The 22,701-nt window shown below is 44.0% G+C and overlaps 1 long non-coding RNA gene across 1 annotated transcript in view; it reads right to left on the bottom strand.

The window, feature by feature from the left end:
- LOC140453159 (uncharacterized) overlaps positions 1–22,701 on the bottom strand; it is a 32,759-nt gene that overhangs the window by 5,287 nt on the left and 4,771 nt on the right. Inside the window, exon 2 of the long non-coding RNA XR_011952314.1 lies at positions 16,103–17,102. This is a non-coding gene — a long non-coding RNA (uncharacterized lncRNA). The remainder of the gene's footprint in view (positions 1–16,102; positions 17,103–22,701) is intronic.

Genomic DNA, 22,701 nt, shown 5'->3' with positions numbered 1-22,701 from the left:
CCAAGTGCATGAATTGTGAAATGTGAGTCTGCAGCTATAGCAATTCAATAAGAAATTATGTAGAATATTATTGTTAATTTTATTATGTATTAAATACAAAAGTAAGGAGTTATACAAGACATTGGTAAATACTATGGAAAGTACTGTTCTCCCTATTTAAGAAAAGATGCAAATATATTGGAGGCAATTCAGAGATGATTTCCTAGACTAATACCTGGAATAAATAGGTTATATTAATGAAGAAAGGTTGGACAAACTAGGCTTGTAGCCACTGGAGTTTGCAAGAATAAAAGGTAATTTGATCAAAACGTACAAGATCCTGAGGGATCCTGACAATGTGGATGTGGAGGGGATGTTTCTTTTGATGAGAGAGTCTAGAACTAGTAGTCACTGTTTAAAAATAAAGATTCACCCATTTAAGACAGAGAACAGGAAAAATTACCTTTCTCAGAGACTTTAGAATTCCCTTCCTCAAAATGCAGTAAAGGTATAATTTTTGAATATTTTTAATGCAGAGGTCAATAGGATTTTGATAAGCAAACTAGGTAAGGCCAACAAATAATTAGGAAGGTTAAGTTGAGGTTACATTCAGGTCAACCAAGGTCTAAGACTTCTATTTAAAAAGGTAAGGAGAGCTGTTATTGGGAAAATGGTAGAGTCTACTCTAAAGTACGTATAGCATACATTTGGAAATACATCATAGGATCAAGCTGAGTCAACATGACTTCATGAAGGGGGAATCATTCCTGAAAGATTTACTAGAAGTCTGAGGAGGTAACACGTGGGATAGATAAACAGAAAACAGTGCATGTCATGTACATGGATTTTTAAAAGGTGTTCATACATTAGGCTACTTAGTAAAATAAGAGCTCATGATGTATATTAGCATGGATAGAGGAGTGCCTAACTGGGATAAGGGGCATTTTCAGGATGGCAACCTGTAACTAATGATATGCCACAGGAATCAGTGCTGGGGTCACAATAATTTACAATATGTAGATAGAACCTGATCAGATGTAAGCCAGAATTTTGTGGAAAGCTAGGGAAGTAATTGCTGGGCCCCTAGCTGAGATATTTGTATCATTGATAGCCACGGGTGAGGTGCTAAGAGACTGAAGTTTGGCTAAGGTGGTAAGGAGAAGGCAGTGAACTATAGACCAGTGAGCCTGATGTCAGTGATGGGTAAATTGTTGGAGGGGATTCTGAGGGACAGAATTCACATGCATTTTGAAAGATAAGAGGTAGTCAACATGGTTTTATGAATAGGAAATCATGTCTCACTAATTTGACCGAGTTTCTTTGAAGAAGTCACAAAGATTGATGAGGCAGAGCAGTAGAGGGTTCTCTATATGGACTTCAGCAAAACATTCGACAAGGTTCTACATGATAGACTAATTAGCAAGGTTAGATCGTATGGAGCTAGCCAATTGGATACAAAATTACCATATTCATGACTTGGGAGAGTGAATGTACTATGGCCAAGTTTGCGGATGATGCAAAAATAGCTGGGAAGGCAAGTGGTAAGAATCATAGAATCTCTATAGTGTAGAAAAGGCCATTCAGCACATCGAGTAGCGTGGTCAAATGGAGAGAACTAGGCGTTCAGGTACATAGTTCTTTGAAAGTTGCATCACAGGTATACAGGGTGGTTAAGAGAGCAGTTAGCACACTTGCCTTCATTGCTCAAGCCACTAAGTATAGGAATCGGGATGTCATGTTGTCATTGGTGAGACCACTTTTGGAGTACTGTGTACAGTTCTGGGCATCCTGATTTAGGAGGAGATTATTAAATTGGAAGAGGTTCTGAAAAGATTTGCAACAATGTTGCTGAGGCTGGAGGGTTTGAGTTATGAGGATAGGCTGAATAGGTTGGGACTTTTTTCACTGTAGCATAGGTGGTTGAGGGGTGACCTTATAGAGGTTTATAAAATCATCAGGGGTATAGATAGTGAAGGTCTTTTCCCTAAGGTTGGGAAGTTCAAAACTGGAAGGCATATTTTTAAGGTGAGAAGGCATCTGAGGGGCAACTTATACACACAGAGGGTGGTTTGTATATTAAATGAACTGCCTGAGGAACTGATGGATGCAAGTACAGTACAACATTTAAAAGATATTTGGACAGGTACATGAATAAGGAAGGTTCAGAAGGATACAGGCCAAACGCAGGCAAGTGGGACTAGTTTAGTTTGGGAAACCTGGTCAGCATGGACAAGTTAGACTAAAGAGTCTGTTTCTGTGCTTTATAACTCTATGAGTCTGCACCACCCCTTAAAAGAACAACCCACCCAGAGTCCCATTTATTGTGGCTAATCCACCTGGCCTGCACATCCCTGGATACAACAGGGCAATTTAGCAAGCCAGTGCAGTTAACCAGCACATCTTATACTGTTGGAGGAAACTGGAGCACCTGGTAGAAACCTACAGAGCTACGGGGAGAACGTGCAAACTCTACAGAGGTAGTCACCCAAGGTTCTTGGCACTGTGAGGCAGCAGTGTTAACCACTGTGCACAAAGAGTCTGCAGAGGGGTATAGGTCGGTTAAATGAGTGAGCAAAAAGTTGACATGGAGTATAATGTGAGGTTATGTACTTTGGCAGGAAGAACAGACAGCTGAATGTTATTTAAATAGAGAAAGACTCCATACCGAAAGTTTCAGAATAAAAGGATTTAGGAGTCCTCGTCCATGATCACAAAAAGCTAGCATCCAAAATCAATAAGTAATAGGAAAGGTAAGCAGAATATTAGCTGTTATTTCAAAGGGTATGGAGTACAAAAGTAGGGAGGTTTTGCTAAAACTACAAAGGCCCTGGAACATAGCTTGAATATGAGGAGACAATGATCTACAATATTATCACTGGATTATTTACCCAGAAACCCAGTTAATATTCTGGAGCAGGTGGTGGCATTTGAATTCAATTTTTAGAAAAAGTTGAATGATAACCATGAAACCATTGTTGATTGTCAGAAAAAACCATCTGATTCACTAATGTTCTACAAGGAAGGAAATCTGCCATCCTTACTCAGTCTGCGCTACATGTAACTCTAATCTCACAGCAATGACGCTGACTCTTAGCTGCCCTGTGGTCAATTAGGAATGGACAATATATGCTGCCTGGGCAACAATGCCCATACCTCATGAATGAATTTAAAAAATGTTTTGAGTCCCTTATCATGGGAAAAATTAGACTGGGGTTGGACACAGCCCAGAGAAGGTTCACCAAACTGTTAGTGGGTATGGAGGAACTGTCATATCAGGAGAGTCTGAGTAGGTTGGGACTGTATTCATTGAAGTTTAGAAGTTTAGTGAGAGGTGAGCCTATTGATATATACAAGATTCTTACTGGATTTCATGGGGTCATTGCAGAAATTTTGTTTCCCCTTATGGGAGAGTCTAGGACCAGGATTCTGGGTAATCCAAGATGGAGGATGGGAAAAAATTGGTGTCTATATGAGCTGCTTTTTCTTTTGAGGTATTTTAGGTGTTGAAGCTGATTTCCTCAAATTCTAAGAGCAGTAATTATTATCTTAAGTAATTATTATCTTATAAGCTGTTGCATTATTTTGGAACTTTGAGGAAAAGATCGAAACAATGGCACTTTAAAAAAAGAGGAAGAGAGACAAAGACAGAGATCACTTGGTCAGTGACAGAGAAAGCAAGTATTTCTGGACATCAGTGTGTCTAAGAAAAATTAACAAACAGCAAAATTCACAGCTGACTTTGGAGGAGCCTGTGTGGGAGAGCTCACAGCACAGGAGCAGATAAGTGCATGGTTTTTAAGTGTAACCTTGCTGTTTTTTTTTAATAGTGAGTAGAGTGGGTTCTTTTTAGTTATGTATTTTATTGAGATCTGTCTCTTGATTAAAGTTTAAAAATGTAGAACATAGGTACTAAGTTAGCCTGAAGCAGTGTTTTTTTAAGAGCAGTAAGACTGTGCTATTTTCTGGGTCTGTAGATTGTTAAAAGTGCAAATATGGCCTTGAGTGAGTGATGTACTCTTCCTGTCGGATGTACGAGCTTACAGAGAATTTCCATGTTACTGATGATTCTGTATGCAGTAAGTATGTTTGGTTGTAAATCCTATCATATCGCATGGATTGATTGAAGCAGCAGTTAGAGGCAATGAGGAGTTTAGAGGAGCTGGGGGTGTGATGGATAGCAGTTATAGGAAGGGAGAAAAAACACTTAGAGTCAGGTAGGTAGGTTACCTTCAGGAAAGGTAGGAGAGGGAGGAATGTAGTGCAGGAGTCTCCTGTGACTATCCCCATCTCAAACAAGTATGCTGTTTTGGAAAATGTAGGGGGTGATGGACTCTCAGGACAATGTAGCACGAAGAGCCAAGTTTCTTGTGCTGAGAATGTAACAAGGGGTACATCAGGTTCCAAGCAATCGATTGTGATAGGGGACTGTCTAGTCAGAAGCACAGACAGACATTTCTGCAGCTGACAGTGAGAAATCAGAATGGTGTGTTGTCTCCCTGGTGACAGGTTCAAGGATATCTTGAAGAGAATACAGAAAATTCTCAAAGGGGAGTGGGACCATCAGGAGGTCATTGTACACTTTGGAACTAATGACAAGGGAAGGAAATAGGATCAGGTTCTGAAGGGAGAATATAGGAAGTTAGGCAGAAATTTAAAAAGGAGTTCCTTGAGGGTAGTAATATCTGGATTATTCCCAGCTACAGAGGGTAGGAATGGGAGGATAAAGCAGATGAATGCATGGCTGAGGAGCTGGTGCAGGGGGGAGAAGAGTTCACATTTTTGGATAATTGGAATCTCTTCTAGGATAGAAATAACCTGTACAAGAAGGACGGATTGCATCTGAATTTGAAGGGGACAAATGTACTGGCAGGGAGATTTGCTAGAGTTGCTCAGAAGGATTTAAACTAGTACAGTGGGGGGCTGGACCCAGGGAGACAGTGAGGAAAGTGATCAGTCTTGAGACTGGTATGTTGTGAAAAGGAGCAAGCCAAACAGTCAGGGCAGGCAGGGACAAAGCAGGGAAGGAGTTAGAATTGATAAATTAAACTGCATTTATTTCAAATCAAGAAGCCTAACAGATGAACTCAGGGCATGGATAGGAACATGGGACTGGGATATCATAGCAATTACAGAGATGTGGCTCAGGGATGGACAGGACTGGCAGCTTAATGTTTCAGAATACAAACGCTATAGGAAAGATAGAAAGGACAGCAAGAGGGGAGGGGGAGTGGCATTTTTCATGAGGGATAACAGTATGGTTGTCCTGAGGGAGGATATTCATGGGAAAATGTCCGTGTAAGTTATTTGAGTAGAACTTAGAAATAAGGAAGAGATGATCACTTTATTGGGATTGTACTATAGACCCCTAATAGTCAACAGGAAATTGAGAAACAAATTTGGGAGGAGATCTCAGCTATCTGTAAGGATACTAGAGTGGTAATGGTAGGGGTTTTTAACTTTCTGAATGGAGACTGGAACTGCCATAGTGTTAAGGGTTTAGATGGACAGGAATTTGTTAAGTGTGTACAAGAAAATTTTCTGATTCAGTATGTGGATATACCTATTAGAGAAGGTGAAAAACTTGACCTACTCTTGGGAAATAAGGTGGAGCAAATGACTGAGGTGTCAGTGGGGGAGCACTTTGGGGCCAGCGACCATAATTCTATTAGTTTTAAAATAGAACATAGAATATAGAACAATACAGCACAGAACAGGCCCTTTGGCCCACAATGTTGTGCCAAACATTTGTCCTAGCTTAAGCACCTATCCATGAACCTATCCAATTGCCGCTTAAAGGTCACCAATGGTTCTGACTCTGCCACTCCCACAGGCAGCGCATTCCATGCCCCCACCACTCTCTGGGTAAAGAACCTACCCTTGACATCCCTCCTATACTTTCCACCCTTCAACTTAAATTTATGTCCCCTTGTAACACTCTGTTGTACCCAGGGAAAAAGTCTCTGTCTACTCTATCTATGCCCCGATCATCTTATAAACCTCTATCAAGTCACCCCTCATCCTTCGCCGTTCCAATGAGAAAAGGCCTAGCACTCTCAACCTATCCTCGTACAACCTATTCTCCATTCCAGGCAACATCCTGGTAAATCTTCTCTGCACCCTCTCCAAAGCTTCCACATCTTTCCTAAAATGAGGCGAACAGAACTGCACACAGTACTCCAAATGTGGCCTTACCAAGGTCCTATACAGCTGCAACATCACCTCATGACTCTTGAATTCAATCCCTCTGCTAATGAACGCTAATACACCATAGGCCTTCTTTCAAGCTCTAGCCACCTGAGTGGCAACTTTCAAAGATCTATCAACATAGACCCCAAGATCCCTGCGCTCCTCCACCTTACTAAGAACCATACCGTTAACCCTGTATTCCGCATTCTTATTTGTCCTTCCAAAATGGACAACCTCACACTTGACAGGGTTGAACTCCATCTGCCACTCCTCAGCCCAGCTCTGCATCGTATCTAAGTCCCTTTGCAGCCGACAACAGCCCTCCTCACTATCCACAACTCCACCAATCTTCGTATCGTCTGCAAATTTACTGACCCACCCTTCGACTCCCTCTTCCAAGTCATTAATAAAAATTACAAACAGCAGAGGACCCAGAACTGATCCCTGTGGAACTCCACTTGTAACTGGGCTCCAGGCTGAATACTTACCATCTACCACCACTCTCTGACTTCGACCGATTAGCCAGTTCTCTATCAAACTGGCCAAACTTCCCACTATCCCATGCCTCCTGACTTTCCACATAAGCCTACCATGGGGAACCTTATCAAATGCCTTACTAAAATCCATGTACACTACTTCCACTGCTCTACCCTCATCCACATGCTTGGTCACCTCTTCGAAGAATTCAATAAGACTTGTAAGGCAAGACCTACCCCTCACAAATCCGTGCTGGCTGTCCCTAATCAAAGAGTGTCTTTCCAGATGCTCACAAATCCTATCCCTCAGTACCCTTTCCATTACTTTGCCTACCACCGAAGTAAGATTAACTGGCCTGTAATTCCCAGGGTTATCCCTATTCCCTTTTTTGAACGGGGCACAACATTTGCCACTCTCCAGTCCACTGGCACCACCCCCATTGACAGTGAAGACGAAAAGATCATTGCCAACGGTTCTGCAATTTCCTTTCTTGCTTCCTACATAATCCTAGCATATTGCCCGTCAGGCCCGGGGGTCTTGTCTATCTTCAAGTTTTTCAAAATGCCCAACACATCTTCCTTCCTAACAAGTATCTCCTCTAGCTTACCAGTCCATTTCATACTCTCCTCTTCAACAATACGGTCCCTCTCATTAATAAATACTGAAGAAAAGTACTCATTCAAGATCTCTTCTATCTCTTCCGACTCAATACACAGTCTCCCACTACTGTCCTTGATCAGACCTACCCTCGTTCTCGTCATTCTCATGTTTTTCACATACGCATAAAACGCCTTGGGGTTATCCTATATCCTACCCGCCAAAGATTTTTCATGGCCTCTCTTAGCTCTCCTAATCCCTTTCTGTATCCCTCCAACGCTCTGAACATTGTTTCCTCAACTTTATGTACGCCTCCTTCTTCCTCCTTACAAGACATTCAACCTCCCTCGTCAACCAAGGTTCCCTCACACGACCATCTCTTTCCTGCCTGACAGGTACATACATATCAAGGACACGTCGTATCTGTTCCTTGAAAAAGTTCTACATTTCAATGACATCCTTCCCTGACAGCCTATGCTCCCAATTTATGCTCCTCAGATACTGTCTTGCAGCATCATATTTACCCTTCCCCCAATTGTAAAACCTGCCCTGTTGCACGCATCCATCTCTCTTCATAACCAAGGTGAAAGTCACAGAATTGTGGTCAGCATCACCAAAATGCTCACCCACTAACAAGCCCATCACTTGTCCCGGTTCGTTATTGAGTACCAAATCCAATATGGCCTCCCCTCTGGTCGGACAATCTACATACTGAGTTAGAAAAGCTTCCTGGACATACTGCACAAAAACCGCCCCGTCCAATCTACTTGATCTAAAGAGCCTCCAATCAATATTTGGGAAGTTGAAATCGCCCTTGACTACTACCCTATGGCTTCTGCACCTTTCCAAAATCTGTTTCCCAATCTGTTTCTCCACATCACTGCTGCTATTGGGTGGCCTATAGTAAACACCCAACAAGGTGACTGCTCCTTTCCTATTTCTGACTTCAGCCCATACTACCTCCAGAGGCAGATCCCCCTCGAACTGCCTTTCTGCAGCCAATATACCATTTCTAATTAGCAACGCAACCTCCCCCCCCCCCCCCCCAAACTTACTGAAACATCTGTAACCAGGAACCTCCAACAACCATTCCTGTCCCTCTTCTATTTCACGTTTTATTGATGGCCACAACATCGTAGTCCCAAGTACCGATCTATGCTTTAAGTTTACCCACCTTATTTCTGATACTCCTTGCATCGAAGTATACACACTTGAGCCCATCTCTGTGTCCGCAAGTATTCCCTGTCAGTGCTACCTTCTCCACAGCCTCCCTACATTCTTGGACATCCTGAAAAACAGCTAACCTACTTGCTGGACTACAAGTCCGGATCCCACCCCCCTGCCAAATTAGTTTAAACCCACCCCCCCACCCCCCGAAGAGTGCTAGCAAACCTACCTCCCAGGATATTAGTGCCCTTCTGGTTCAGGTGCAACCTGTCCTGCTTGTACAGGTCCCACCTTCCCCAGAATGCAGTCCAATTGTCCAAATACCTGAAGCCCTCCCTCCTACACCATCCTTGCAGCCACGTGTTCAACTGCACTCTCTCCCTATTCCTTGCCTCACTGTCACGTGGCACCGACAACAACCCAGAGATGACGACTCTGTCGTGGAAAAGTGGAAATAGTGATGGAAAAGGATAGACTGGATCTAAAAGTTAAAGTTCTAGAATGAAGGAAGGCCAATTTTGATGGTATTTTGCAAGAACTTTCAAAAGTTGGTAGGGGCAATTGTTTGCAGGTAAAAGGACAACTGAAAATTGGAAGCCTTCAAAAATGAGATAATGAGAGTCCAGAGAGACTATGTTCCCGTTAGGGTAAAAGGCAAGGCTGGTAAGTGTAGAGAATGCTGGATGACTAGAGAAATTGAGGTTTTGGTCAAGAAAAAGAAGGAAGCATATGTCAGGTATAAACAGCAGAGATCAAGTGAATCCTTAAAAGTTTAAAGGCAGTAGGAGTATACTTAAGAGGGAAATCAGGAATGCAAAAAGGAGCTATGAGATAGCTTTAGCAAATAGGGTTAAGCAGAATCCAAAGAGATTTTATAAATACATTTAGGACAAAAGGGTAGCTCAGGAAAGAATAGATCAGCAAGGCAGCCTATGTGTAGAGCCGAAGGAAATGGGGAAGATACTAAATGAGTATTTTGCATCAATGTTTATTGGGGACAAGGACATGGAAGGTACAGAATATGGGGAAATAGATGGTGACATCTTGAAAAATATTGCAGAGGAGGAGGTGTTGGTTAAAACAAATAAAGGAGGATAAATCCCCAGGACCTGATCAGGTGTACCCTAGAACTCTGTGGGAAACTAGGGAAGTGATTGCTAGGGCCCCTTGCTGAGATATTTGTATCATTGATAGTCACAGGTGAGATGCTGGAAGCTTGAAGGTTGGTTAACGGGATGCTCCTGTTTAAGAAGGGTGGTAAGGAAAAGCCAGGGAACTACACACCGGTGAGCCAGACATTGGTGGTTATTGCAGGGAATCCTGTAGGACAGGATTTGGAAAGGCAAGGACTGATTAGAGATAGTCAACATGGTTTTGTGCATGGGAAATCATGCCTCACAAACTTGATTGCGTTTTTTGAAGAAGTAACGAATAGGATTGATGAGGGCAGAGTGGTGGATGTGATATATATTGACTTCAGTAAGGCGTTTGACAAGGTTTCCCATGGGAGACTGGTTAGCAAGGTTAGATCACACAGAATACAGAGAGGAAATATCCATTTGGACACGGAACTGGCTTGAAGGTAGAAGACAGTGGGTGGTGGAGGGTTGCTTTTCAGACTGGAGGCCTGTGACCAGTGATGTGCCACAAGGATTGGTGCTGGGTTTATAAGTGGCATTGACTCACCAATAACATATTCACCTGCAAAACCAAAAGACCACTTCCCCCTAGGTGTCATTACAATCTTGGTTCAAAATTAACAGAATTCCAGAGGCAAGGTGAAGGTGACTGGCCTAGACATTAAAACAGTTTTTGACCAAATGCAATATTAAGAAATTAAGTAGAATTGCATTAATGGAAATCAGGGCCAAAACTTTTGTTGGTTGGATATGTATGTAGCACAAAGAAAAATAATTATAATTCTTGGAGAACAATCATGTCAACCCTTTGACATTGCTGCATGACAGTCATAGAATCCCTACAGTGTGAAAACAGGCCATTTGGCCCAACAAGTCCACACCGACCCTCTGAAGAGTAACCCACCCAAACTTATTCCCCTACCCTATTACTCTATATTTCACCTGACTAATGCCCATAACCTACACATCCCTGAACACTATGGGCGTATGATGTATTATAATGACCTACTCCTGGGTGAAGAGGGCAAAATTTATGGATAACTTGTGAAGTTTTGTGAACTGTGTAGCAGACTGTAGACAAATTGAAGAAATAGACAGCCTGTGGAACAGGTGTGGACACAACATGATGAAAATTAATGCAGAGAAATGTGAAAGTTTGAAAGGAGGCAATATAAAATAAATGGTACAATTCTAAAGCGAGTGGCAAAACAAAAAGACCTGGAGGTCTATGTGTGCAAATCATGAAAGGAAAAAAAATTGGTTAAGAAACTGTTTGATAAGAGAAATGACATTCAAAGAGGACAAAGCAAGGTGGGTATGATGACTTCATAAAACACTCAAAAAAAAAGCAAAGTATTGCAAATACTGAATATCGGAAATAAAAACAGAAAACATTGGAAAAACTCCTCCAGACTGGCTGCATCTGTGGAAGGAGAAAGAATGAAAGTCTTCAGTCCAATGACCATTCTTCAGAACTTAATTAAACACTATTTCCATCTCAAGTAGGTATGAAATCCAGTTCTGGTTACTGCACTTACAGGAACAGGCCCTTTGGCCCTTCAAGCTTGCGCCGATCCAGATCCTCTATCTAAACCTGCCGTTTATTTCTAAGGATCTGTATCCCTTTGTTCCCTGCCCATTCATGTATCTGTCCAGATACATCTTAAAAGATGCTAACGTTCCCGCCGCTACCACCTCCGCCGGCAGCATATTCTTGGCACCTACCACCCTCTGCGTGAAGAACTTTAGAACATAGAACAATACAGCGCAGTACAGGCCCTTTGGCCCTCGATGTTGCGCCGATCCAAGCCCACCTAACTGACACTAGCCCACTATCCTCCATATGCCTATCCAATGCCTGTTTAAATGCCCATAAAGAGGGAGAGTCCACCACTGCTACTGGCAGGGCATTCCATGAACTCACGACTCGCTGAGTAAAGAATCTACCCGTAACATCTGTCCTATACCTACCACCCCTTAATTTAAAGCTATGCCCCCTCGTAATAGCTGACTCCATACGTGGAAAAAGGTTCTCATGGTCAACCCTATCTAAACCCCTAATCATCTTGTACACCTCTGTCAAGTCACCCCAAACCTTCTTTTCTCCAATGAAAACAGTCCCAAGTGCCTCAGCCTTTCCTCATACAATCTTCCTACCATACCAGGCAACATCCTGGTAAACCTCCTCTGCACCCGTTCCAGTGCCTCCACATCCTTCCTTTGGTATGGCGACCAAAACTGCACACAATACTCCAGATGCGACCGCACCAGAGTCTTATACAACTGCAACGTGACCTCAGGACTCCAGAACTCAATTCGTCTACCAATAAAAGCCAGTACGCCATATGCCTTCTTCACAGCACTATTTACCTGGGTGGCAACTTTCAGAGATCTGTGTACATGGACACCAAGATCCCTCTGCTCATCCACACTACCAAATATCCGACCATTAGCCCAGTACCCCATCTTCTTGTTACTCTTACCAAAGTGAATCACTTCAGACTTACCTACATTGAACTCCATTTGCCACCTTTCTGCCCAGCTCTGCAGCTTATCTATATCCGGCTGTAACTTGACACATCCCTCCTCAATGTCAATAACTCCACCGAGTTTCGTATCATCCGCAAACTTGCTCACCCAACCTTCTAGCCCCTCCTCCAGATCATTTATAAAAATGACAAACAGCAATGGTCCCAGATCCTTGCGGAAACCGCTAGTAACTGCACTCCAAGATGAACCTTTACCATCAACTACTACCCTCTGTCTTCTTCCAGCCAGCCAATTCCTAATCCAAACCTCCAACCCAGCCTCAATGCCATACCTCCGTATTTTTTGCAGTAGCCTACCATGGGGAACCTTATCAAACGCCTTACTAAAATCCATATATACCACATCTACTGCTTTACCCTCATCCACTTCCTTGGTCACCTTCTCAAAGAATTCAATAAGGTTTGTGAAGCACGACCTGCCCTTCACAAAACCATGCTGACTATCCTTGATCACATTATTCCTATCCAGATGTTCATAAATCCTATCCCTTACAATTCTCTCTAAGACTTTGCCCACAACAGAAGTGAGACTCACCGGCCTATAGTTACTAGGGTTATCCCTACTCCCCTTCTTGAACAAGGGAACCACATTTGCTATCCTCCAGTCTTCTGGCACTATTCCTGTAGACAACGAGGACATAAAAATCAAGGCCTAAGGCTCTGCAATCTCCTCCCTTGCTTCCCAGAGAATCCTAGATAAATGCCATCAGGCCCATCTATTTTCACCCTTTCCAGAATTTCCAACACCTCTTCCCTACATACCTCAGAGCAGCCCATTCTAATTAATTGTGACTCAGTATTCACATCGGCAACAATGTCCTGTTCCTGAGTGAATACTGACGAAAAGTATTCATTCAGTGTCTCCCCAATCTCTTCAGCCTCCACACGCAACTTCCCACTACTATCCTTGACTGGACCTATTCCTACCCTAGTCATTCTTTTATTCCTGACATACCTATAGAAAGCCTTTGGTTTTCCCTAATCCTACCAACTAAGGACTTTTCATGTCCCCTCCTTGTTGCTCTTAGCTCTCTCTTCAGATCCTTCCTGGCTACCTTATAACTCTCAATTGCCCCAATTGAACCTTCACGCCTCATCTTTACATAGGCCGCCCTCTTCCCTTTAACAAGGGATTCCAATTCCTTATTAAACCACAGCTCCCTCACACAACACTTTCCTCCCTGCCTGACAGGTACATACTTATCAAGGACACTCAATAGATGCTCCTTGAACAAGCTCCACATATCAATTGCGCTCTTCCCTTGAAGCCTACTTTTCCAAGCCATGCATCCTAAGTCATGCCTCACCGCATCATAATTTCCCTGCCCCCAGTTATAACTCTTGCCCTGCAGTGCACACTTATCCCCCTCGATCACTAGAGTAAAAGTCACCGAATTGTGGTCACTGTCCCCAAAGTGCTCACCTACCTCCAATTCTAACACCTGGCCTGGTTTGTTACCCAGAACCAAATCCAGTATGGCCTCACCTCTTGTTGGCCTGTCTACATGTTGTGTCAGGAAACCCTCCTGCACACATTGGACAAACACCGACCCATCTAACGAACTCGAGCTATAGCTTTCCCAGTCAATATCTGGAAAGTTAAAGTCCCCCATAACAACCACCCTATTACTTTCACTCTTCTCCGGAATCATCCTCGCAATCCTTTCTTCTACGTCTCTAGGACTATTAGGAGGCCTGTAGAAAACTCCTAACAGGGTGACCTCACCTTTCCTATTCCTAACCTCATCCCAAACTACCTCAGATGGCAAGTCTTCATCCATCGTCCTTTCCACCGCTGTAATACTATCTTTGACAAGCAATGCCACACCTCCCCCTCTTTTACCCCCACCTCTGACCCTACTAAAACATTTAAATCCTGGAACCTGCAACAGCCATATCCCTGTTCTACCCATGTCTCCATAACATCGAAATCCCAGGTACCAACCCACGCTGCAAGTTCACCTACCTTATTTTGTATACTTCTTGCATTGAAGTATACACACTTCAAGCCACTTTCCTGTTTGCAGGCACCCTCCTTTGAGATTGATGCCATGTTCCTAACCTCCCTACACTCCAGGTCCTGTACCCTAAAGCTACAGTCTAGGTTACCATGCCCCTGCAGAGTTAGTTTAAACCCCCCCAAAGAGCACTAGCAAACCTCCCCGCAAGGATACTGGTGCCCCTCAGGTTCAGGTGTAGACCATCCTGTTTATAGAGGTCCCACCTTCCCCAGAAAGAACCCCAGTTATCTAGAAACCGGAATCCCTCCCTCCTGCACCATCCCTGTAACCACGCATTTAACTGTTCTCTCTCCCTATTCCTCGACTCTCTATCACGTGGCATGGGAAACAAACCAGAGACAACAACTCTGTTTGTTCTAACTGAGCTTCCAACCTAACTCCCTGAAAGCCTGCCTAACATCCTCAGCCCTCTTCCTACCTATGTCATTGGTGCCAATGTGGACCACGACTTCGGGCTGCTACCCCTCCCCCTTAAGGACCCGGAAAACATGATCAGAGATGTCACGTACCCTTGCACCTGGGAGGGAACATACCAAACATGAGTCTCTCTCGCCCCCACAAAACCGCCCCGAACTATCGAGTCCCCAATAACTATTGCTAACTTTCCACGCATACCTCCCCTAAATTTTTCCCCTCTCACTTTGAACTCGTGATCCCTGGTAATTGAGTCCTCCACTCTGGGAAAAAGTTTCTTGCTGTCCACCCTGTCTACATCTCTCATGATTTTGTAGGCCTCAATCAGGTTCCCCCCAACCTCCTTCTTTCCAATGAAAATAATCTTAATCTACTCAACCTCTCCTCACAGTTAGCTCCTTCAATACCAAGCAGCATCCTGGTGAACCTTCTCCACACCCTCTCCAAAGCATCCACATCCTTTTGGTAATGTGGCCGAACCAAAGTCTTATACAACTGTAACATAATCTGCCAACTCTTGAACTCAATACCCCGTCTGATGAAATACTATTTTGAGATACTAGAGAGGTTGCAAGAAAAAATTTACTCAAAAGGTTCAAGGTATGAGGGACTTCAGTTACCAGAATAATTTGAAGCAAGACTCTCCTGAGAGAACATCAAGGGAAAGTGTGATGGAGTTCCTCAAAACCATGAAGGGTCTAAATAGAGCAGATAAGGAGAAAAGTATTCCTTTTGATGGGCGTGTTAAGAACTAGAGGACATAGATTTAAGGTGTTTGGTAAAATAATCAAAGGCAACAATAAGAGGATTTTTTTTGTTCATAGCAAGTGTCAAATCTGGAATGCATAGGCTGAGACTGCAGTGGAGGTTGACTCAGTCATATTCTCAAAAGGGCCTTGGGTAATGTCTTGAAGGGAAGTAATTTTTCAGAGTTATGCGAAAGAATTGTGAGGTGGGAACAGCTGACTTGCTCTTGGAGACAGTTGGTGCAAACTCACCATGCTAAACAGCCTTCTTCTGTTGGGTAACTATTCTGATTCCATGAATCAGTCTGTGCCTACATGCAGCAAGACCTGGCCAATGTTCTATCTTCCGCTGATAAGTAACACTCATGCCAGATATGTTCCAGGCAATGACCAGCTCCAACAAGCAGGAATCTAACCATCTTGTCCTGACATTCAATAGCATTACTATTGTTAATATCCCGGGAGTTAATATTGACCAGCCATATCAATACTGTTGACAGCTTATGTGCTCTTTCTTCAAAGTACATTTCTTTCTCTTTTATCCAATCTTACTGTTTTGCTGATAATTTCACTTTACATTCATAAGATCTCTCTCCCTCCATGCTGTAAACTGCCTGCCTGTGGGAGTGGCTGAATCATTTCATCTTGATTTCATTTATACCCTGCAATTGGGCAAGAGAACCCTTTCATCTGTTCATTGTTTTAAAATCATGGTTTCTTCATGTCTCTCATAAGTCTAACCAATAACCACCATCTCTTAGAAGTAAAGAATGACGTGTACTTAAACAGTGAGTTTCACAATCACAGGAAGTCCCAAACAGCCTTACTTGCAAAGTATAATCTGTGTTATATTATGAATGGATCCCAGTTAAGCTTCCCTAGATTTCCTTAGTCCTTCTCTCAAGTGCTGTCCTTGAACTGGGCAAAGATTATTTGCTTTGGCATTTGTAACTTGGGCATCAAGCATGTAACTGGCCCAGGGGAGTTGGTTTCAGATGGTTATGAACTCAATACTGGTCCAAGGATATTGATGTTAGTAGGCTTGTCCTGCCATCTGATGGCAGAGAATCCACCTCCGACTGCGTTGATGATATTTCTCCAGGGGCCTTGAGATGGCCTATATAAGTAGTCCAAATTTCAGAGCCATATAGAAGAGTCAGAATGTCAACTGCCTTTGCACAAGGATCTTGGTTTTAGCAAGGATGTCGAGATTGTCAAAGTTCTAATCCTTGGGCATCAGAAGGCAGCACTCGCAGTTTGGGTGTGATGTTGAATATTTACATTGGTGTCAGCCTTAGGTGAGAAATCGCTCACCTCGTAGGGATAGTGTTCCATGTTTTGGTGGATTTCTTTATCTATTTTAAAGAAAGGGTAGATGGGAACTTGTTCAGGGACAGGTCCTCTTGAGTTGACGCTGAGACCAACTCTTGGGTATGCTTCTGTGAAGTTGTTAAGCAAGGCTTGAAGATTCTCTTCTGAGAGAGTAAGAATGACATCATCCACATATTGAAGTTCTACAAGCGAGATTGGTGTAATTTTCTTGGATTTTAACCAGTTGATGTTGAAACATCTTTCATCTTTCTTGTTCTTGACAAGATGAATGGTTGCGATGAAGGTGGAGAAACAGGTGGGGTTGAATACATATCACTGCTTGGCCCTTGTCTTGACTTCAAAGAATTCTGTCATATCATCAGTGAGGACCATTGCTGACATCTTGTCATGGAGGAGACACAGGGTGTTGAAGAAGGAGGAGGTTGTTTTTTGGACTGGAGACCTGTGACCAGCAGTTCCACAGGGATCAGTACTGGGTCCACTTTTGTTTGTCATCTATATAAATGATTTGGATGAGAATTCAGGAGACATGGTTAGTAAGTTTGAGGATGACACTAAAATTGATGGTATAGTCGACACTGAAGAAGATTAACTAAGATTACAAAGAGATCTTGATCAATTGGGTAAATGGGCTGAGGAGTGGCAGATGGAGTTTAATTTGGATAAATGTGAGGTGCTGCATTTTGGTAAAACAAACAAGAGCAGGACCTATACAATTAATGGTAGGGCCCCGGGTAGTGTTGTAGAACAAAGACCGAAGGGTTCAGATACATAATTCTTTGAAATTTGCGTCACATGCAGACAGAGTGATTAAGAAGGCATTTAGCATGCTTGCCTTCAATTCTCAGACTTTGAGTATAGGAGTTGGGACGTCATGTTGAGATTGTACAGGATTTTGGTGAGGTTGCTTCTGGAGTACTGTGTACAGTTCTGGTTGTCCTGCTAAAGGAAGAATATTATTAAACTAGAGAGATTTACCAGGATGGTAAATCCTGGTATTTACCAGGATGTTGCCAGCAGTGAAGGGTTTGAGTTATAAAGATAGGCTGAGACCTTTTTCATTGAATGTAGGAAATCGAGGGGTGACCTTATAGAGGTTTGTAAAATCATGATCGCTTAGATAAGGTGAATAGCAAGGGTCTTTTCTTCAGGATGGGTGAGTTGAAAACTAGGGAGCATATTTTTTAAGATGAGTTGCAGTTAGATAGGATAGTGAAGAAGGCGTTTGGCATGCTTTCCTTTATTGGTCAGAGTATTGAGTACAGGAGTTGGGAGGTCATGTTGTGGCTGTACAGGACATTGGCTAGACCACAGTTGGAATATTGTGTGCAATTCTGGTCTCCTTCCTATCAGAAAGATGCTGTGAAACTTGAAAGGGTTCAGAAAAGATTTACAAGGATGTTACCAGGGTTGGAGGATTTGAGCTATAGGGAGAGGTTGAACTGGCTAGGGCTGTTTTCTCTGGAGCGTTGGACACTGAGGGGTGACCTTATAGAGGTTTATAAAATCACGAGGGGCATGGATAGAGTGAATAGACAACGTCATTTCCCTGGGCGGGGGAGTCCAGAACTAGAGGGCATAGGTTTAGGGTGAGAGGAGAAGGATATAAAAGAGACCTAAAGGACAACTTTTTCACCTAGAGGGTGGTATATGTATGGAATGAGCTGCCAGAGGAAGTGGTGGAGACTAGTACAATTGCAACATTTCAAAGGCAACTGGATAGGTATATGAATAGGAAGGGTTTAGAGGGATATGGGCTGGGTGCTGGCAAGAGGGACTAGATTGGGCTGGGATATCTGGTCGGCAAGGACAAGTTGGACCGAAGGGTCTGTTTCCAAGCTGTACATCTGTATGACTCTATGAGAGGAGAAAATTTAAAAAGGATATGAGGGGCAACCTTTTCATATACAGAGTGGGGATTTTTTGTGGAATGAACTGCCAGAGGAATTGGTGGATGCAGGTACAGTAACAACATTGGAAAGGTACTTGGATATGTACATGAATAGGAAATATTTGGAGGGATATGGGCCAAATGCAGGCAAGTGGGTCCAGTTTAGTTTGGAAACACGGTGATGGATGAGTTGGACTGAAGAGGTTCTATGACTCTATAACTCATCACAGCACCAGATGGGATAACCCAATCTGTTAAGTTGTGACGTCGAACACTTCTTCCACCTCCGAGCTTATGTTTTCCATCAAGACTCCCGTCCACCTTCCAAGGACCCCTTCCCCCACCTCCAACACCCCCATTCACCTGGACACCCGTGCCAGTCTGTTACCCGCCATTGACCTCTTTGTTTCCAACTGCTGCCGAGACATTGACCTCCTCAACCTGTCCACCCCCCCTAACCTACTCCAACCTCTCCCCTCACAATGCAAAGCCCTCCATTCCCTCTGCTCCGACCCCAACCTCTCCATCAAACCAGCAGACAAGGGAGGTGCAGTCGTACTTTGGTGAACTGACCTCTACACTGCTGAAGCCAGGCGCCAACTTGAAGACACCTCCTTCTACCGCCCCCTCGACCATAACCTCACCTACCATCATGAAATCATCATATCCCAGACCATTCACAATCTCATCACCTCAGGAGATCTCCCACCCACAGCTTCCAACTTCATTGTTCAGGAACCCCGCACCGTTCGGTTCTACCTCCTACCCAAGATCCACAAGCCTAACTATCCTGGCCGACCCATCATCTCAGCCTACTCCTGCCCCACCGAATTAATCTCCAAATACCTTGACGCTGTCCTATCCCCCCGGTCCAGGAACTCCCCACATATACTTGGGACATCACCCACACCCTCCACCTCCTCCAAGACTTTTGTTTCCCTGGCCCCCAATGTCTCATCTTCACCATGGACAACCAATCCCTCTACACCTCCATCCACCATGACCAGAGCCTCCAAGCTTCCATTTCTTCCTCTCCCGATGTCCCCACCAGTACCCTTCCACTGACACTCTGTTTGGCTGAACTGGTCCTCACCCTCAATAATTTCTCGTTCGAATCCTCCCACTTCCTCCAGACAAAAGGGGTAGCCATGGGCACCGACATGGGCCCCAGCTATGCCTGTCTCTTTGTTGGCTACATGGAACAGTCTATCTTCCACAGTTACACCGGCACCACTCCCCACCTTTTTCTCCACTACATTGATGACTGTGTCGGCGCCACCTCGTGCTCCCACAAGGTGGTTGAACAGTTCATCAACTTCACCAACACATCCCACCCCAACCTTAAATTCACCAGGACCATCTCAGACACCTCCCTCCCCTTCCTGGAGCCCTCCATCTCCAGCAACAGTGACTGATTCAATACTGACGTTTTCTACAAACCCACCAACTCCCACAGCTACCTGGATTACACATCCTCCCACCCTGCCTCCTGCAAAAATGCTGTCCCTTACTCCCAATGAGTCTCCGCTGCATGTGCTCCCAGGAGGACCAGTTCCACCACAGAACACACCAAACGGCCTCCTTTTTAAAGATTGCAATTTCCCCTCCCACATGGTTGGTGATGCCCTCCAGCCATCTCATCCACTTCCCACACCTCCACCCTCGAACCCCACCACTCCAACCGCACCAAGAACACAAGCCCCCGGTCCTCACCTTCCACTCCACCAACCTCCATATACATCGCTTCACCCTCTACCATTTCCGCCACCTACAAACGAACCTCACCACCAGAGATATATTCCCCTGCCCACCCCATCCGCTTTCCATAAAAACCGTTCCCTACACGACTACCTCGTCAGGTCCACACCACCCAACATCCCATACTCCCCTCCCGGCACCTTCCTCTGTCACAAGAATTGCAAAACCTGCACCCACACCTCTCCCTCACCTCCATCCAAGGCCCCAAAGGAGCCTTCCACATCCATCAAAGTTTCACCCGCACTTCCACACGTCATTTACTGTATCTGTTGCTCCCGATTCCGTCTCCTCTGCATTTGGGGAGACAGGATGCCTATTAGCAGAGCGCTTCTGAGAACATCTCCAGGACACACACACCAACTAACCCCACTGCCCCATGGCTGAACATTTCAACTCCCCCCTCCCACTCCGCCAAGGACATGCAGGTCCTGGACCTCCTCCATCACCACTCCCTTACCACCTGATACCTAGAGGAAGAACGCCTCATCTTCTGCTTTGGGACCCTCCAACTCCACAGCATCAATGTGGACTTCACCAGTTTCCTCATTTATCCTTACCCACCCTTATCCCAGTTTCAACCTTCCAGTTCAGCACCGCCCTCATGACCTGTCCTACCTGTCCATCTTCCTTCCTACCTATCCGCTCCACCCTCCTTTCCAACCTATCACCATTACCTCCACCTCCATCCACCTATTGCACTCTCAGCCACCTTCCCCCCCAGCCCCACCCCCCCTCTCATTTATCTCTCCACCCTCATTCCTGATAAAGAGCTTTTGCTTGAAACGTTGATTCTCCTGCTCCTCAGATGCTGCCTGACCTGCTATGCTTTTCCATCACCACACACTCAATTGTTAAGTTCCAAGGTGAGGAGAGAGAAACTGGGTTATCTTCTTCATTAAGTTGATTGCAAAATGGTTAATTACTAAATGTGAGAAGAACTGGTAACACAAAACACAAGCATATGGAATTTGCGCAAGTAAAAAATGACAAAAGTTTAAAAAGCAGATATCTGGGCCAGTCCCTTAATTGTTCACAAGGAATGGACAGTTGGACATTGTGCCTGTTACAGTGGAGTTACAGATAGTATGAACATTGATCATTGAATGGTTGACTTTTGAGATTCTTGTTTGTTCAAATTAATAGAAGTTCCTTTGTTCAGATTCCTTTTCTTAATGGTTGGCAGCACTAGGAGTGAGAGAGGGTCTTCCTTTACCTGCGTCACAGGGGCAACTAGGAGATAGTCCTTCAATTGTTATGATGATGGATCAGAATGCCAAAGAATTTATAAATATTTTTACTTCTAATTCCAAAATGTGCCATTTTTAAAATGAGGACTGCTACAAAAGTCTGATTTAAATTCAGTGACTATCTGGCATAATCTTGTGTCAGACCCATAGAAGATTGCACCCAGTTTAAGCACAGCTCACTAATGCTGAAACACAAAAGCATTCAGTCCTACAAGTGCACTCCAGTACATTTGGAACTGGCTCTTAGTGTTCTTAAAGGGCAAAGCAAAAAATGTTCCTACAGTTTCTATTGAGCAGGGTGTCATTAGCCTTTCATTATCCTTCTAGTAACAGGAGACCACAATGCAGTCTGTTTGAAGTTTTGCTGACTGTTTACATATGGAGTATTCCAAGGCATTACACATGACTTTAACAGATTGTCATAGAGATGTACAGCACGGAAACAGACCCTTCAGTCCAACCTGTCCATGCCGACCAGATATCCCAACCCAATATAGTCCCACCTGCCAGCACCTGGCCCATATCCCTCTAAACCCTTCCTATTCATATTCATAATGCCCTTTAAATGTTGCAATTGTACCAGCCTCCTCCACTTCCTCTGGCAACTCACTCCACACACACACCACCTCTGTGTGAAAAAATTGTCCCTGAGGTCTCTTTTATATCTTTCCCTTCTCACCCTAAATCTATGCCTTCTAGTTCTAGACTCCCTCACCCTGGGAAAAGACCTTGTCTATTTACCTTATCCATGCCCCATAGCATTGAATTTAAATCCTTAACTCTGAGTTGGGGGTAAGCATGTTTGGTACAATGCCATTATTTGGGAAGCTTGATTGATTTGATCCTACCATCAAAGACTGGGCAGATGAAAAGCAATGAGGAATTCTTCTGACAGCTTGTGGACCCTCAGCTTTTTTGGTTATTAGGACCATAACTTTATCTGAGGGACCAGATACTAAAACTTTTCAAAATTTGATGGATTTGGTTAAAGAATGTAACAACCCCAAACCTCCTCTAATTCTGAGTTGCCATCAAGTCAGGTAGATTGGCAATGCTAAATTGCCATCATGTCGAGGGGTGTGTAGATTCAATAAGTTAGCCATGGGAAATGCAGGGTTACAGAGATAGAGTCGTGAGTTTGGGTGGGATGCCCTTCAGAGATTTGGTGTGTGGACTTGTTGGGCTGAATAGCCTGTTT

The sequence above is a fragment of the Chiloscyllium punctatum genome, chromosome 26 (assembly GCF_047496795.1).
Source record: "Chiloscyllium punctatum isolate Juve2018m chromosome 26, sChiPun1.3, whole genome shotgun sequence".
Classification (NCBI taxonomy): domain Eukaryota; kingdom Metazoa; phylum Chordata; class Chondrichthyes; order Orectolobiformes; family Hemiscylliidae; genus Chiloscyllium; species Chiloscyllium punctatum.
This window is presented reverse-complemented; position numbering and strand designations above follow the sequence as displayed.